Source organism: Phocoena sinus, chromosome 3, assembly GCF_008692025.1.
Source record: "Phocoena sinus isolate mPhoSin1 chromosome 3, mPhoSin1.pri, whole genome shotgun sequence".
Classification (NCBI taxonomy): Eukaryota; Metazoa; Chordata; class Mammalia; order Artiodactyla; family Phocoenidae; genus Phocoena; species Phocoena sinus.
Genome location: NC_045765.1, coordinates 139,778,884 through 139,784,883, shown reverse-complemented (window position 1 = coordinate 139,784,883; position 6,000 = coordinate 139,778,884).

Sequence of the window (6,000 nt, the reverse complement as noted above, 5' to 3'; positions counted from 1 at the left end):
GGGCCTAGAAAAAAATCAGATGGGGCTTGGGTTTACAAGCAAAGCCCTGTAGCCTTTCCGGAAACTAGTCTCTCATAAGAGAAATGTTTTGCTTTGTTTTTGAATGTACACACCAGCTCCTGTAGAGATGACAAGTGCTGTTGACTCCTTGGCATTCTTCTTCTTCCTCTCTGCCATAAACAGAATTCTGATGATATTAAACAGGTATTTCAGCGTTCCCGTATATTCTGCAGGCACCACAAAAGTCAGGATTCTTGGCCATAGCACCTGTGGAAAACATAAGGCAAGGTGCAAGGATTGCTTATTCTTTTTCATTATTCCTCTTTGGTCCTCTCTGTGTGTTCCCCTCTAATTTAGAAAACTTTCTCTCCCGTGTTATTATTTTGCTCTTCAGGCCAAATCAAAATGAAATCATGAAACACAGTCTCTGCACAGCACATTCACTTTCAGGTGCCACTTGCAGTGAGTGTTGGTCAGTGTTTCTCCGTGAGGTTGCTGCTGGAATTTGGGACAGGACAAGTCGTCATTGTGGGTCACTGCAGGGAGGGCTGGGCCCCACTCACCAAGTGCCGTTAAACTCCTTGTCAATATGACAACCAAAAATGCCCCCAAATATTTCTCCAAACTCCAAGACTCGAGTGGAACTGTCTAGAGTGAGAATGATGGGGAATGGATGGCGACTGTGCTGCTGCTGCTGGCTGTGCTCCAGGTGCTGATCTTCTCCTTCTTCTTTTTCAATTAATTAATTTATTTATTTTTGGCCATACCACATGGCTTGCGGAGTCTTAGTTCCTTTACCAGGGATTGAACACAGGGCCCCCGCAGTTAAAGCGCCAAGTCCTAACCACTGGATCACCAGGGAAGTCCCCAGGTGCTGATCTTCTGCTGATCACCTAATGGAAACTTAGGTGTCCACTTGGACTCCTCCCTTTGTCTTGGCATCTGTATTTAATCACCAAGCCTAAGCCTAATCCTTTTCTTTTTTAAAAAAAACAATTGTAGTTTTTTACTTATTTATTTTTTGGCTGTGTTGGGTCTTCGTTGCGGTGCGGGGGCTTCTCACTGCAATGGCTTCTCTTGTTGCGGAGCATGGGTTCTAGAACTCAGGCTCAGTAGTTGTGGCGCATGGGCTTAGTTGGTCTGAGGCATGTGGGATCTTCCCAGACCAGGGCTCGAACCCGTGTCCCCTGCATTGGCAGGCAGATTCTCAACCACTGTGCCACCAGGGAAGTCCCAAGCCTAATCTTCCTTTTTTTTTGTGGTACGCGGGCCTCTCACTGTTGTGGCCTCTCCCATTGCGGAGCACAGGCTCCGGACGCGCAGGCTCAGCGGCCATGGCTTACGGGCCCAGCCGCTCTGCGGCATGTGGGATCTTCCCAGACCGGGGCACGAACCCGTGTCCCCTGCATCGGCAGGCGGACTCTCAACCACTGCGCCACCAGGGAAGCCCCCTAGTCTTTCTTAAATTGTAAGATTTCTCACGCCCTTCCTACCATTATGACCCAGTTCCAGTCCCTATGAATCTCATCTCATCTCATATATAGACTCTTCGTGCTTAGTCTACTCTAAAATCAGTGTCTACTCTTAAATCAGTGTCAACACACTGATTTCCTACAGTTATCATTTAAAATGTTTAGCCTTTGCTTAAAATTTTCATTGGCTCATCAAGGACAAGGAAGGAATTTGGCATTTCAGACCCTTCAGAGTCTGGCCTTAGACTACTCTTTCATCATTTACTACTAGATCAGAATTCCCCAAACTTCAGTATGCATCAGAAATGTTGGAATTTATTGCATGCAGATTTATGGGCCCCATGCCCAGATACGCTGATTCATTTAGGTCTGGCACGTGGCCTGAAAATGTGCATTTTAAATAAATAGCCCCGGTAATCCAAAACCCACACCTTAAAAAACCATCCTAAATAAAGCCTGTGATCCCCTTAAACTGGCCTTCTGATTGTCTCCTGGCTGTGCCATGTATTTCTGGCCATTAAATCCTTTTCCAGGTTGTTTTGCTTAAGCAAAATGCAGATTCTAAGGCTCCTCCCCTTGAGGTTCAGGTTATATTAGGCCTCAAGTGAAGTCTGAGAATGTGTGCTTTTAACACCTTCCCAGATAAATGGGGAAAGTTTAGCATTCACTGTGTTAGAATCACCACTTACAGTATGTGTCTAAGTGTGTCAGGGGAAGAAGAAAAATAATATATTAAGATGCTTATAAACTGCCATTTGCCATCCAGATATAAAGGATTATTTAGCTAATTTTACACCTGTTTTTGAGGAACTATTATGTGCTGGCACTGAGCATCCCAACGTACTTCCTCTAGTCAGAGCATCAAAAAGCTGATGACACATGGAGTACCAACTCGTATCTTTACTCCTAAGTGTTCAGAGCTTTAGAAAGGTGATCAAATTAACTATGAGTGGTGACAAAAGACCCCTTACCTGACGCATTCCAATGATCAGTGGGTCCAGGGTTTTTAAGACCTCCAGGCTTGTTTCTTGGATACATTTCTCTGCCTTTTCGGTCTCCTGGGAGTTAGGTTTTATTGGTTTCTCTTTAAGAAAGATGAAATAGGTGACTTGTTCATAATCCCTGCTGTTGGTCGCCTCTGACCTTACTTGGACGTGTTCTTAGCCTCGGGGGTGGAGGATGCAGTCACTCAACTTAAAGGGCTTGTGGAATCCAGCAATCTTGGTCTCCAGTATCTAATCCTGTTATAAAGTGCTCTTTGGAGAAATGGGTTAGAAAAAAACACCCCTGGCTGAAGCAGAAAAACAAACATTGTGAGGATCCTTGGACTGCAGTTACTCCTTTTCTCCCTCAGGCCTTTCCCCTTTTTATCTCTGGGGCAAAAATTTCCAATGACACTGCTTCCTAGTGGAGTGGACTGTAGTGTCAGCTGCAATGAATTTGCTGAGATTACTGAGATCTTAAGCACATGTTTTTCAGGCTCTTCATCCAAAGGAACCGGTGTAACAAGTATGGATGTTTCTTGTTTTCTAGAAACAATTCACTTTCTCTGCCTGTCTCCAAACCACCCCCAAGCTTTTGAGGCCAGGTTACCTCCTTTTTAGGAAAAACTGATTTAACCTACCTTGGGTTTATTATAAGTTAAAAAGGATATCACTGAAAGAAAACCGAGAACACTAGAAGCTGAAAAATTTATTAGTGAAAGTGATAAGGCTGAAATATAACCTCTAAGTCAGTTTCTAACTTGGACCACAGATATTTTTTTAAAATCCAGTTGAGTCAACTGAACTTGCTACAGGGCAGCACTCAAAATGGTACCCTCTACGTACCAGATTCTTGTTGGACATTGCAAACTGCGAGAAGATGTAGTCAATCAGTGGCCAGCCTTCCTGGGCTTCAATGTAGCATTTTTCACACATGGTTTGGATGAGGAGAAGGGCGGAATTCCTCACCTAGAGTAAGGAAAATGCATTCACAACATTTTACTCTGAATAGAAATTTAGATTCTCCTATTCTGTAACCTTCATGGATCATTCAGTGGAATCTTTCCAAAAAAGTATAAATTGAATGATCTTACTGTAATATATGGAGCAGGAAGTAATCTACAGGTTATGATTTAAGTGTCACTGGCAAAGCTCTCTTTAACCAAAATCTTTCTTCCTAGTTCCCAAGACATATTCTCTATTACTATATATTATGAAACATTAGTAACTTTGGGCTAAAACATGGCCTCGCTTTAAAAATCCTCAGTGAAAGATACCACACTGAAATAAAGTTCCACAATTCCTTATCCACAAATTCAAACTAAATGACTCTGAAAACTGGAATTTTGTTTCTTAAATTTGGTGCCAACTAATTGGTAGCAAAACCCAAACTGAACTGTTTTAAAGCTATTTGTAGTCTTTACCTCTTATTTATTTATTTTTTAGACTTATTATTATTATTATTTGCGGTACGCGGGCCTCTCACTGTTGTGGCCTCTCCCGTTGCGGAGCACAGGCTCCGGACGCGCAGGCTCAGTGGCCATGGCTCACGGGCCCAGCCGCTCCGCAGCATGTGGGATCTTCCCGGATCCCTGTCCCCTGCATCGGCAGGCGGACTCTCAACCACTGCCACCACCAGGGAAGCCCTACCTCTTTTATGTAGTGTGATATGCCTACATGTTCTTGAAAAAATATTAATAGGTTTGATTGTGGGCTACTGTCACAGTAATGTTTTTCCGAAATCTGGAAAGTTGTGAATTCTGAAATAAGTCTGGCTCTACGGATTCGAATAAAGAATTATGAACCTGTGTCACAGGTTTTTAATAATTTGGCTTCAATTAATTTATTGGATTGCTTCCCTGGAGGATAGAAATCTCAGATCTAATTCCTTAGTGAACGGGTCTTTTAATGGAGGGTGGGAAGAAAATAATTTTGCACAGGGAGGAAGGGCCACAAGGTGGCAATTAACAATTAGCATACAGGGACTCAGTAATCTCCCTAATTAAGGAGAAAGAGGTATATTTTCTCTTTATTTTTGCCTGATTAACTGGCCTTCCTTAAAGTTTCTGTGCTCTTTTATTCTACCCTAAATCCTAGCAGTTCTTTGATTGGCTTGGTCAGTTACTGTGTCAGGTTTTTATATATAATCACTCCATTGTTACTTATTGCATAGCTTTGGTTATTTTAAACATAGTTATTGGTGACCAAAGCCTCTTAGGGGAATTTTTTCCTCTTCATTGGCTTCTGTGTAGGGCTTTGATCCAAACAAAATATGGTTTTCATACAAATAATACTACAATTGCTAATTTTAAAAATTGTTCCCATTTAAGTTCTATGTCTTTTCCAACGTGGAATACTTTAATCAAATAATCAGGAAATAATGACAAATCTATTGTGTGCAAGACTTGCTCTAGGTGCTCCCTGATTGGAAAATAGGATGTCTCTGCTCAGAACAGGGTTCAGGGGTTATTATTTTTTGGAGGAAGAAGTATTATCTTTATAATTAACAATTAAGTTTTCAACTAATTAAATTTAAAACTTTTTGAAGAGCATGGCAGAGTGATGCTCTGGGCAAAAATCTTTTTTTTTTCTACTGAGAAGCCGTTGAACTGAATGTGCTTTAGAACTTTACTTCGATAGAGTTTATCTTTTGGGGAAAGATGGAGTTCTTTTAAAAGTAGGATTGATCACTGAATTCTTTATAAAGCAGTCTCATAAGCAGATTCTTAAACAGTCAAAACCATTTCATTTACTCCAAAACTGTCATTATCCAAATAAAAGTCCCCATTAATTCTCTTACTTTAATACTGAGGTTGCCCATGACGACTTTGGCTGTTTTTTCAATTGAAGTGATGTGATCCCTCAACTTGGGCTCTGAAAGATAGAGGGAGAAATTGAGAGACCCGCTTCAGAAGGACTACAGTATGTTGTAGAATTGATGAAAACCCATTAGAGTTATGGTACATAGTTGCAAAGTCTCTGGTCCTTAACATTTTATGTTATTCAGTTCCATTCTTCCCACCCACTCCCTGTTTATCAGGCTACTTAACCAGTTTACTAGCTCTTTTAAATTCTAGATTCAATTCTCAAATATTCTACTCATGTAGTGGGTGCATCCATAAATATCATGAAAGAAGAGAGGTAACTAGAAATGCCTGTTTAGAAGGAGTAGGTTGTAGACAACTAAGAAATCCAAGCTTCACCTGAATGTGATGCTCTATAAATTTCCCAAAGACATGGGATAGAATTAGAGACAATGCACAAGTTTCAGTTTGCTTTTTGGTACAAAATAAACCACTCTGCTGTCATTTTTACTGCTTACCTTCAGCACTGATAGCCAATCTTAACAAAGTCAAGATTCCCATTCGAGTGGCTTCATTATTACTTCTCATTTGTTCATCAAAAAATTCTATCAGGTCTGCAGGGCTGGAATGGGCTGTGGGTTTAAGAAATACTGGAGTCATAAGAACTCATTTTCACCTTAGGTAAAATACTTGTGAATGGGAAGAGGATCATTCCATTGAGGATTGTCAAAGTCACTCTTT